The 12,266-nt window shown below is 34.6% G+C and overlaps 1 long non-coding RNA gene across 1 annotated transcript; it reads right to left on the bottom strand.

The window, feature by feature from the left end:
- Positions 1–3,632: 3,632 nt before the first annotated feature.
- On the bottom strand, positions 3,633–5,120 carry LOC127845192 (uncharacterized). Its single transcript, XR_008033104.1, has 2 exons — positions 4,767–5,120; positions 3,633–3,828 (listed from the first exon to the last, which is right to left on the bottom strand). It is a non-coding gene; the product is annotated as an uncharacterized LOC127845192 (long non-coding RNA).
- Positions 5,121–12,266: the final 7,146 nt, after the last annotated feature.

The raw sequence follows: 12,266 nt of genomic DNA, 5'->3' as shown, positions 1-12,266 counted from the left end.
GATTTAAGGCAGATAATCTAGTGCTTTTTTGCTGCCATTTTTACTATTACACATTTTTTCATTTTATGTTATGATGCATTGATCTTGTTTCTAAATTAACCAAGCAATCATGTTAAACTTTTGAAGAAAGATGTTGTCTGATAAATATAGAAAATATAATCACTACAAAGTGAACAAAATTCAGTTGAATACTGTGACCAACAAAGATTTGCCAAAGAGCAATTCAGATCATGATTTAAATTAAATACAAGTAATATGAAAGTCTGCCTATTGGATCCCAGTTAAGACTTATTTGTCAAATCTGCACATTAATTTTCCCTTAGCCATGTAGAATTGGGGACTAAATACCATCAAGTCATGTAAAAAGGAGCAGGGTATAGCACGCTGCTATTGATCTCTTGAGCTTTCACATGAATTTTACGGGTTATTTTCATACAACAAATGATATTATGTAGTGTAATGATAAAGCATTATGAGCACAAATTATATCTCTTACTAGTGGTGCAAAAATCATTTAAGTGTCACATTTCAAAAGAAAATTTATATAAAAAGGTATTACTAATTGTTAAAACGTTATAAAAGGTTATTTCAATTCACTAAAGCATTTAATTACAAGAACAAGTGCATTTTATGTCCATTACAATACATGTAACAGTATTGGCATTGTATTTATCTGCATTTGATGTGCATTTAATACACTTAAAAATGCAGACAAGACACACTTCTAACAGAAACAAATGTATTTTTTTCTGCATTTTTCCAGCATTAATACTCTTCAAGTGTATTTTTTATCATCCCAAATACACTTTACCAGGAAAAAAGTATGTTAAAATGCATTTTTAGTTTGTTTTAAGTATATTTTCAAATGCATTAAGACACTCTTTTCTTTTGCAAAAAATGTTGAACAAAAACTTGAAAATATTTAATATACTAAAGTGTAGTAATAATTAAAGTTTTGTATGAGCATCAAAAACAGTGTCAAATTCATACCAGTGCCTATTTAGTAGCAGTAGGCCTTATATGGTCTACTTGTGGTAGAAATAATGCATTTTGTATAATACAACATACATAAATTAAAAAATATAGCTGCCCATACAGTTCAATACAATGTTCAATTAACTACACTATGCAAAGTTGAAATATGACATCAAGCTTGGAATAATCTTTTCAATAATGAATAATATGCTGTTTTAATTTATAAGTGAAATAAACACTTGCATATAAAAACTGATTTTAAATCAAAACTAATTGTTTAATTTGATTTTTAGCTCCACTGGCTAAAGGTCCTGTGTCCATCGTGCATCCATGCATTAACTTTTCCTTTAAACATCTTCTCCTAAACTACTGGTCCAATTCTGATGAAATTTCTTAGGAATGTTCCTGGGGTGTACCTCTTTCAAATTTGTTCAAATTATGCCCCTGGGGTCAAATTTGACTCTGCCCTTGGGGTCACAAAATTGAAAATTTGCTTAAATAAGGCCTATTTTGTGAAAACTTTCAAAATCTCCCCTCCATAACCATTGGGCCTAGGGCTATCAAATTTGGTATGTAGAGACATCTAATAGTCCTCTACCAAATTTGTTCAAATTATACCCCTGGGGTCAAATTTGACCCTGCCCCGGGGGTCACAAAATTGAACATATGCTTATATAGGGTATATTTTGTGAAAACTTCAAAAATTTCTTGTCACTAACAATCCGGCCAAGGGCTATCAAATTTGGTATATAGTGACATCTAATAGTCCTCCACCAAATTTGTTCAAATTTAATCCCTAGGGTCAAATTTGACCCTGCCCCAGGGGTCACAAAATTAAACATATGCTTATATAATGCCTATTTTGTGATAACTTAAAAAAAATCTTGTCCATAACCATTAGGCCTAGGGCTACACAATTTGGTATGTAGTGACATTGTATAGTCCTCTACTTAGTTTGTTCAAATTATGCCCCAGGGTTCAAAATTGACCCTGCCCCGGGGGCCACAAAATCAATTATTTGCTTATATAGTGCCTATTTTGTGAAAATTTTAAAACTCTTCTTGTCCTTAACCATAAGGCATAGGGCTACCAAATTTGGTATGTAGTGACATGTTATAGTTCTCTACCAAGTTTGTTCAAATTATGCCCCTTGGGTCAAATTTGACCCTGCCCGGGGTCACAAAACTGAACATACGCTTATATGGGGCCTATTTTGTGAAAACTTTAAAAATCTTGTTGTCCATAACCATTGGGCCTAGGGCTACCAAATTTGGTATGTAGTGACATCTAATAAACCTCTACCAAATTTGTTCAAATAATGCCTGTTGGGTCAACTTTGACCCTGCCCCGGGGGGTCACAAAATTGAATAAATGCTTTTAAAGCGCCTATTTTGTGAAATCTTTAAAATCTTCTTGTCGAAAACCATTTGGACTATGGCTACCAAATTTGGTATGCAGTAACATCTTTTAGTCCTCTACCAAGTTTGTTCAAATTATGCCCTTTGGGTCAAATTTGATCCTGACCCGCATGTCACAAAATTTAACATTATATACGCTTATATCTTGCTTTTTTTTGTGAAAACTTTAAAAATATTCTTGTCCTTAACTCTAGGACCTAGGGCTACCACATTTTGTATGTAGTGAGATATAGTAGTCCTCTACAAAGTTTTCTCAAATTATGCCCCTGGGGTTAAATTTGACCCAGCCCAGAAGGTCACAAAAGTGTACATGTGCTTAAATAGGGCCTATATTTAAGTATTTGCACATGCAGAGAAATTTGTTTCAGCCTTTTTTCAGCAGTGGAGTGATACAGGGCCATCATGGCTCTCTTGTTTAAATACTCAAAAAATGAAACCGTGTTCATGCTTGCATGAACACAGTTTATAAATGCTGTCAGAATTATAAAATATGCAATTACTATAAATACAAATGCCAGGGAAAAGTGCTTTTTGTACTAAAAATTCCAATGAATATTACAATAATACATTCTGAATACTTTAGTATGTAATTAACAGTTTTTGTCTGAGAAAATCACTAAATTTTATATATTTATTCAAATTCACATAAATCTTATTTCAAAAACACATCATTACTTTAAATCCTTTCACACAATACTGAAAAAAAGCACAGTTTCTGATTGTTATTGATTCTTTATTAATTTATACATGTACCATTTTTAAATCTTGATGCATCCTCAATTGTATAATGCACATCTTAATCTGTTTTAACAATTACAATATAAAGATTAAGGCTGACTCAGTAAAATAATAATCCATGATTTCTGCAGTACTTGCAGACAAAATAGGAATACTGCTGTGATATTATCTATCTATCTAATGGGATATTAATTTGGCTTCAATAGAAAAAAATCAAAGCATACACATGTATAAAATGTGTATGTATATATGAGTTAAACTTAAATTGATTGACCATCGATAAAAAGATATTATAATATATGTATGTATACATATGTATATATATCCTTGTTAAACTAAAAATAAAATATGTATGTTTCTATTACATCATTTAGGACTTTTATTTTCAGACAAAGTAGAGTGAAGCTTAAAACAGTATCCAATTGTAACAGTCAATTTTTGGAAAATCAACCTTATAATTATTTTCTGTGTTGGCCAATGTCATAATTGGTATAAAATGTATATTGAACTGGAAGTTTTCTTTATTTTAAATGATAACATTTGCTTGGTCAGCCATAATTGTCACAATCAAGTGGTCTTTTTACACTGTAGTTTTCTCACTGACTATGGGTTTGTTCCGAGAATGAGCCACACAAAGTATCGTTGGGGAGATGAGTTGTCAATTTTATGTTTATCAGTCTTTCATAATCCAGTATACCTGTAAAAAGGGAATTTGTAACTAATAATCACACAATATACACAATTAAAATTGTTTGCATTTAGATTTATTTAGTACTGCACATTAATCATTTTCCAAAAATATGTAGCAACATTACATTATATAATGCTGCAATACTAAAGTAATTTACTAATTAAAGGTCGCTGATGTGTAATGGATGTGGTGTCCACCTAATGATCTGGAGGTCACTGGTTTGATCCCCAGTGTGGGAGCATTCTTAAGAAATCTCCAAGAGACACCCAAGTACTGGTTCTAGGCCCAGGAAACGAACTCAAGAGCATTTTACATACATGTACGTAGTTAGTACTTTAAATTTAATCGAACTAAAAATGGGTTAAAACTAACAACTGAAACCCTTATTAATACATTTTATTTTGAATCAAGCAAATGTGCAAATTCATTAAAAATAATGAGTAAAATTTAAAAATTCTACTTTAAAGTAATCATGATAATTTAGATCATTTTCAGAATATTTAATGATGATAATGATACAATTATATATTCCCTAAATGATAAAAATAAAACATGTAATGTTAATTTATGAAAAAAACGTTTTAATTTTATCAATATCATGGTAATTACAACTAGATACAGGCAATTAGATCAGAAACGTGCATTAATTATATTAACCCATTCATGCCTAGCGTCCTGAAAAAAGGACATTGCAAACAGCGTAGACCCAGATGAGACGCCGCATAATGCGGCGTCTCATCTGGGTCTGCGCTGTTTGCTTAAAGAAATTTCTGTAAGAAATATTCTAAATATAGAAATAAATATACCAGACACTCCTACTTTTGGAAATAAATTGATCCAATTTAGAAGGATGGGAGAGTCCACTGGGCATAAATGGGTTAATGAACAACCCAGACATTTGTAGTGATTTATGGTCACTATTTGATTAACGTTCTATACATAACCTGTCATAAAGGGTATTTTTTAGCCAGTACTACAATCGGCAATATAGTCTGTATTGCATACATATTCCAACGTCTATTATCGATTCGCTTCCTCAAACTGAACAAATATTTAATGTTTACATCGCGAAACGTAATGCATCCAGTTTCACTTTCGGTTTGGTTGGTTTTGTAAACACCGTAATTTCATCTTCAAAATTGGATGATAGGGTGATTAAATAATAATGGAAAAGTAAATCACTTGGATAATAGGTCAAAATGCAACACAAATGAACGTTAATAGTGCTCTTAATATCAAAGTTTCGGTAAAAAGTTTGGCGCTAGTTCAACGCGCATCGTATACAGCCTCATAACAATAGACTGACAACCTTTTGGGTAGTAAAGTAGTAATACAAGGCAATATGGCGACCGTTAGCCACGAGGCCTATCTTACGGAGGAATCCGAGATAGCCGATGTATCACGATTGTTCCTTCACACAGAAAATGCGGACTGCACAGGCTCATCTGGGACGACACTTTACGCACATTCATTAAGCCCAATTTTCACAGAGAATGGCTCATTTCCATCATTCCATCAACAACAAAACTAATAGTGAGATAAGATGCACACTAGCTACTTAAATAATAACAATCACAGTAGTAAATCAACTCGGAATCTGTAGATATTAAACCAATCAATACAAACTCAATCCTGGTCATGTATTTACATTGTCATGAAAAAACACTCAAATGTTTTAATGTGAACGCAAGGTACTCGGAACAGCAGTATTATACGGTATTATAAACCATTATTTTAAGATCATTATTATGTTATTTGGTAGTTAAGCGCTGTATTAAACCTGTTGTTTGCAAAAGCCGTGAGATTATTGTGGAATTAAAGGGATCTTTTCACGGTTTGGTAAATTGACAAAATTGAAAAAAGTTGTTTCAGATTCGCAAATTTTCGATTTAGTTATGATATTTGTGAGGAAACAGTATTACTGAACATTTACCATAGTCCAATATAGCCATTATATGTATCTTTTGACGATTTGAAAACCTAAAAATTATAAAGCGTTGCAACGCGAAACGATTGAATAATTTGGAGAGTTCTGATGTTGTCGTTTACATTTACGAAACTACGAAGATTGCCTATATAAGGTATAAAATACTTCTTTTGTGTATACTCGGCGGAATAGCCGAGATGGCTAATGCGTTTTTACTTCAGACTAACTCCAGGACTCCGGGGGTCACCGGCTACTTTTTTTTCCTTGTTTTAATTTTATTGTTGATTTTTTACTGGAGCTTTTAAGATCCAATGTTTACATTTATCAATATAAAGCATTTAATGACAAACTTCAAAATATGCCAAAATCTGTGAAAAGGCCCCTTTAAATGAAAGAAAACTGTTGTTTTTGAAACTGAGAACACGAGAATCAGACCTGCGTTTCGTACGACGATTATTTCAACTTCCGGCACGAAAGAATGAAAAACCTATAGGTCAAAAGAAATGTTTTTATCAAGTACATGTACTTTTAATGCACACATTACACGAAAAATCTAGCGATATATCTTGTGGAACAGAAACGCAACTTTTATGAAACCATTCTTTGCAGTTATCACATTGAACCATATCATCGACGCAATCAGGCAAATTACAAATACAATAGTTTTTAATAATAATAGTTTTACAATGTTTTTGTCGTCGTACGCTGATTGTTTTATTTGTTAATGGGAATTCGGTCATTTGTTCGGTGTCTATACAATTAATTAGGTGTTGGCGCATTTGTGTTGTATCGAATATGAGGTCTAAACAAAGCTCTGTTCGAAAACAAAATGCAGTAATAAAAGCAATCGCAAATAACCCACAGTCGACATTATTATTTTGACGCATAACCTCGGGGAGTTCAATACAAATTTGTTTCTTATCGCGACCATATATATATATGATAACTGAATTTTTAAACCGTCTTGAATTATTGCATCGTCCGAGCGTTCGATACCCAAACTGTCCAAAAAATATATTTTGTTGCTGAATAAGATAGTAGAAACCCAATGATCTCTATGGGTGTGATGAATTTGACTAGCAGGTTCAATTACTGAATTCATAGGGACTTTGATTACCCATCTCTTCTTATTTTTAGCCGCGACAGCTGGCACCTGTTCCGTCAACTGTAAACCGTTAATAATACTAAATTGCTCCTTAAGTAAAATATTTACTGCCTCCATATGATACGGAGTAAGCTTTTTATTCTGTAATATTTCGTTTTTGTCCTGTTTCCAGAAAATAGTTTCTTCGACGACTAGGTCGTCTCTACTTGAGTCTAAGTCAATTAACTCGTCAACGTTGCTTGTGTCAGACCCTATACTTGATTTTCGTTCAATATTGGCTTCTTCATTACTATTAACTTCTAAATTTAAATCATTTAAATCATAAGCGGGATTGTTGTCTTGCGACTCAATATAAACCGGTTGAGACAGTGCTAATTAATCGTCGCCGATGTTACTTTCGATATCATTGTGTGGAATTTTTGCAAGTTGTGCCTCCAAATTGCCATGAAATGATAATTTTCGTTTCTTTTCCGACCTAAGAGATTTCGCTTCGTCGCGTTTCTTAAGAATGGATTTTGGTGTCGATTCCCAAAATATTTTGTTGTTGCTGTATTAGGAATTTCACCGACATTGTCAAAAGTATTATTTTAAGATGTTGGCGTTTCGGCCGATGCCAATGAACGATTAACCGCTTTGCTTAACCGCAGAATCAGGTGCTGGAATTATTTCGTCTTCAATATCGCGATCCCCTTGCGACCCTTTTTAGTACCACATTTTTTTGCTATGTTTTGGATGTGCATTTCGCCTGAGTTGACTAAGATTGTAACTATTTCTTTTTTTCATTAGGTATTGGCATTTCGATGGCAAGCATAGCAGCGATAATGTGATAACAGCGCGTAGTTGATGGACAGTTACATTTTTCGTTTGGAAAGAGTATCACAGAATACTTATCATTTTTGGAACCTTTTACCATGAAAGCGCCCATTTCTGGAACTAAAACAATACCGTTATTACTGAGTGTATTTAAGGCCAATGAATGTTGAGTACGACTTTGTGTTTGTAATTGATCCGGGACGTCGTTTGCCGTAGAAACTGCATTATTGACAATGTCTTCCGACGTACAAGGAACTGAAGTAGGCTGATTTAAAGAAGTTATGTTAGCTCTTACTAAATCTATGATCTTATCCGGTTGACAACATGCTTTAGGAATTTCTAATATGTCGGGATCTTGTTTAGTGTAATGGAATTACGGTAGTAAGTACCATTCAGTTTCGCCACAAAAACCGCGTATACGTTAGGTTACTTTATTCCATTGCAAGTAGTTAAAAAATAAAACAATGCTATCAATTTCCCTCTCTTTAAAATCAACAAGTCGCTTAAGTTCCGCGTTAATAGATTATGCAGAGTTGTTTGTAATGCCGGAATACGGATTGTAATTGTCATAATCTATGATCTTATCCGGTTGACAACATGCTTTAGGAATTTCTACTGTGTCGGGATCTTGTTTAGTGTAATCGCGGTAGTAAGTACCATTCAGTTTCGCCACAAAAAACCGCGTATAAGTTAACAGAGATCTAATATCTTTATCATAAATCATTTTGTCATCCGCTTAAGCGCCATGATTCGTGAGCCAAAACTTTAAATCTTTCAAGATATGATTCCAACAAATCAAAACTTTACCGCTTGGAAAGCAATTCTTAAAAGCGTTTACGATTCCTTATCAGTTCAAGAATCCATCTACCCGCGTGCTCTCTTATTGTTTCGCTTAGGTTTTTATCAAAGTACTCTACCATCGGTTCACTCCATTTTATTTTTAGCTCTTCATACTTTACATTGAATTGATCAAGGGCTTCGCAAGTTAACAGAGATCTAATATCTTTATCATAAATCATTTTGTCATCCGCTTTAGCGCCATGATACGTTAGCCAAAACTTTAAATCTTTCAAGATATGATTCCAACAAATCAAAACTTTACCGTTTGGAAAGCAATTCTTAAAAGCGTTTACAATTCCTATTTCTCTGTCCATAATCACGCAAAATTTTGAATAAGCCATCTTCGGAATTTTAGATTTAATTGATTCAAGAAGCTGTTCGTGGCACTTTTGAAATTTTCTTTCGTGAATCACGAGTGTTAGTGGTATAACTGGTTTTCCTCGGAACATCAAATGCTGAAAAGATATAACGGATACGTAGAAATCGCCTCGACAGAAAGTAGTGTCATAAACACGTTCACCGTTTCGTCCTTAAGACATAGTATGCGATTTATGTATGTATCCTCTTTGTTCTGAGCATTTCCATTATCTGAATATAAATAAACTATTCCTGGTTTCGATTTAAAAGGCACCTCAGTTGTTATAGAATCACTACATTCTTAATGTAAAATATCTACAGCTTCCGAGTTCGTTAAAAATCTATCATTCTTTGAAAAAAAGGGAACTTCACTACTTCCTCCAGTCAACGGCGTTCTAGTCGGTTGATCTGCTCATCGTCGGTGTTGTGGTTGCTGGTGTTATTCTAGGTGCCGGCGTCGGTGCTGCGGTTCCTTTTCCCCCTCTTGTACTTCGCGTCTTTATGGTTCGATGTGCTCCTGTGGTGGCCGGTTTCGATGCTGTGGTTCCAATTGTCCTCGTCGGTGTTGTGGTTGCTGGTGTTATTCTGGGTGCCTCTTGTAGTCCGCGTCGGTGTGGTTCCGTGTTGTCCTCTTGTTGTCCTCGGTGTTGTGTTAGCTGGTGTTCCTTGGGGGTCGCCGTCGGTGTTCTTGTAGATGGTTCTTCTCTGACCACGTCGCTGTACAGTCGGGCGGTTGTTCTTACAGGAAAAATAAAAATGTCCGTTTTAACCTATAATGAATTTTCATGCGCCGTTCCATAGTTAAAGTGCACGCGAACGTATAATTGTCATCGCGCATGTGCCGACTTTTCCGTTTGTCCTCGTTTGTCTTTGTCAAGGTGATTTGTCATTATGTCGTCTGCTGTTGTTGGGTGAATCGGAATACTGCGGATTTATACATTTAACAATGTATATCTACGAGGTCGGCCGAGGCTATCCAACTGCTGCACGTGATTTCGTGTGGGCACTGTTTACCGTATCCGTCCAATTGTTCTTTATGTTTTATGTTTGAATGAAAGAAAGATTGAGAGAAAGGTTCCTATTGGGTTGTTCGTTAACCCTTTTCTTCCTTCCCCGCCAAATTCCTTCGTCCCTCACAACCCTTCAGAACTATCACGGACACTGTGGTAAGCTATTTTATATTATTAATGTATATGTATTGCTTTCCGCAGCGCGTCCCAATAAGTTTTATTGTGATATTGTTATGTGTAATCTTTGTATTGTGTGTTTATGTTAGATTGTTTTTTTTATATATTTCTAACTAGATGATATATCTTTATAGGCCCGTTTTATACGGATAAATATAAGTTAGAACCTACGCCAGGACTTAGTTGATCATATATAACACCCCTGTGACATATTGATAAATGTAAACATTGGATCCTAAAAGCGCCATTAAAAAATCAAGAATAAAATTAAAAAAGGAAAAAAGAGTAACCGGCACCAGGGCTCGAACCAGTGTCCCCCGAAGTCCTGGAGTTATCGGTAGTCTAAGTAAAAACGCATTTGCCCTCTCGGCTATTCCGCCAGGTAAACACAGGTTAAGTATTTTATACCTTATATAAGCAATCTTCGTAGTTTCGTAAATTTAAACGACAACAACAGAACTCTCCAAATTATTCAATCGTTTCGCGTTGCAACGCTTTAAAAATTTTAGGTTTTCAAATCGTCAAAAGATACATATAATGGCTATATTGGACTATGGTAAATGTTCAGTAATACGGGCAAAAGCCCGCGAAGCGGGCGTTGACCGTTCATACATATGGGAATTTAGACATCAAATTACATAGGAATACCACATATGGATACGTCTCAAAAAAATTTGCCACGCGACATATATTTTCGCGATGCTATTTATGACCTTGAACAAATAAAAAACACTTTGACATATGCTAAATCACATGTAATTACATACCTCAGGAAAAGTTATATCAATGACATCATAATTGTGTAGCGAATCGCACTGAATATTCTCGCATTATTTGTTTTTCTTCGCAACCGTTCCAGAATTAAGTCATTACTAAATTATCTCCCCTGAATGCTCTTCTTCAGTGGGTATAAGCCGAAGACTGGTTCACTACATATAGTGACAGTCTTTACCAAACACAATTTAGGTGAACATAACCCGTCTTTAATATATTGCCGAATCTCAGATTTCTGTCGAATTTATTTGCTTTGATCTTTTCGATATCTTATTGTTATTATTATCCTGACAAATCACAAACGCTTGTTAAAAAATTATTCGTTTTAAACATTATAGTTGGCATCTCTATTCTTCCAGTATTCTCGCGGTATTTCAATAACGACACCCTACTGTTTATTTGTCAGAATATGTGACGCATTTTCCATTCGCTCTCAGAAAGCATTCTATACATAGATGGTGACGTCACTTCGTTATTGTCAGTAAGACCGGTGTGTACACAATGTCTCAGAAAGAAGTTTTACATGTGATCATGAGCAATATTCTGGCAAGTTGTCGTTGTTATTCACCAGAAACACATTTATTCACAAAATTTAAAGATATTCCGATCTAACTTTTTAGTCTTTTAGCTTTAATTTTTAACGTATTTACACCTCGTCTGCTCGCACTTTACCGATATCCCCGAAAGGTTACATATCACTATAATAAGTTAAGGCCTAAAACCACAAAATCCGATACCGTTGGATTTTCGTACCACAATCTTACGTAAAAAATCTCTCAGATTCGAAATCAACAACAAGAGGGCCATGATGGCCCTGAATCGCTCACCTGACTTACCTTGCTACATCAACTTAAATTCTATCAGACCCATATACAACCCCAAGCCAGATTTCATCAATTAATACATTCTGACAAAATTTCATTAAGACGTGATGAAAACTGTGACCTCTTTCATCTACACAAGGTTTTACTAGAATTGGCCAAGTGACCTAATTTTTGACCCCAGATGACCCATATACGATTTAAAATCAGATATTATCAAGACCATATTTCATAAGGATCAGATGAAAACTATGACCTCTATTGTCTACACAAACTTTTTCTATGATTTGATATAGTGACCTAGTTTTTGACCCCAGATGACCCAAATACAATTCCAACCCAGGTTTCATCAAGATTAACATTCTGTCAAAATTTTATTAAGTTTTGATGAAAACTGTGACCTCTACTGTCTACACAAGTTTTTTTAAAACTTTGACCTATTGACCTAGTTTTTTACCTAGATGACCCAATTTGATCCCAACCAAGATTTTAACAAGACAAACATTCTGACCATATTTCAATAAGATCTGATGAAAACTGACCTCAATTGTCTACACAAGGTTTGTCTATTATTTGACCTAGTGACCTAGTTTTTGACCCCAGATGACCCAAATACAATC

Source organism: Dreissena polymorpha, chromosome 9 (genome assembly GCF_020536995.1).
Source record: "Dreissena polymorpha isolate Duluth1 chromosome 9, UMN_Dpol_1.0, whole genome shotgun sequence".
Classification (NCBI taxonomy): domain Eukaryota; kingdom Metazoa; phylum Mollusca; class Bivalvia; order Myida; family Dreissenidae; genus Dreissena; species Dreissena polymorpha.
This window is presented reverse-complemented; position numbering and strand designations above follow the sequence as displayed.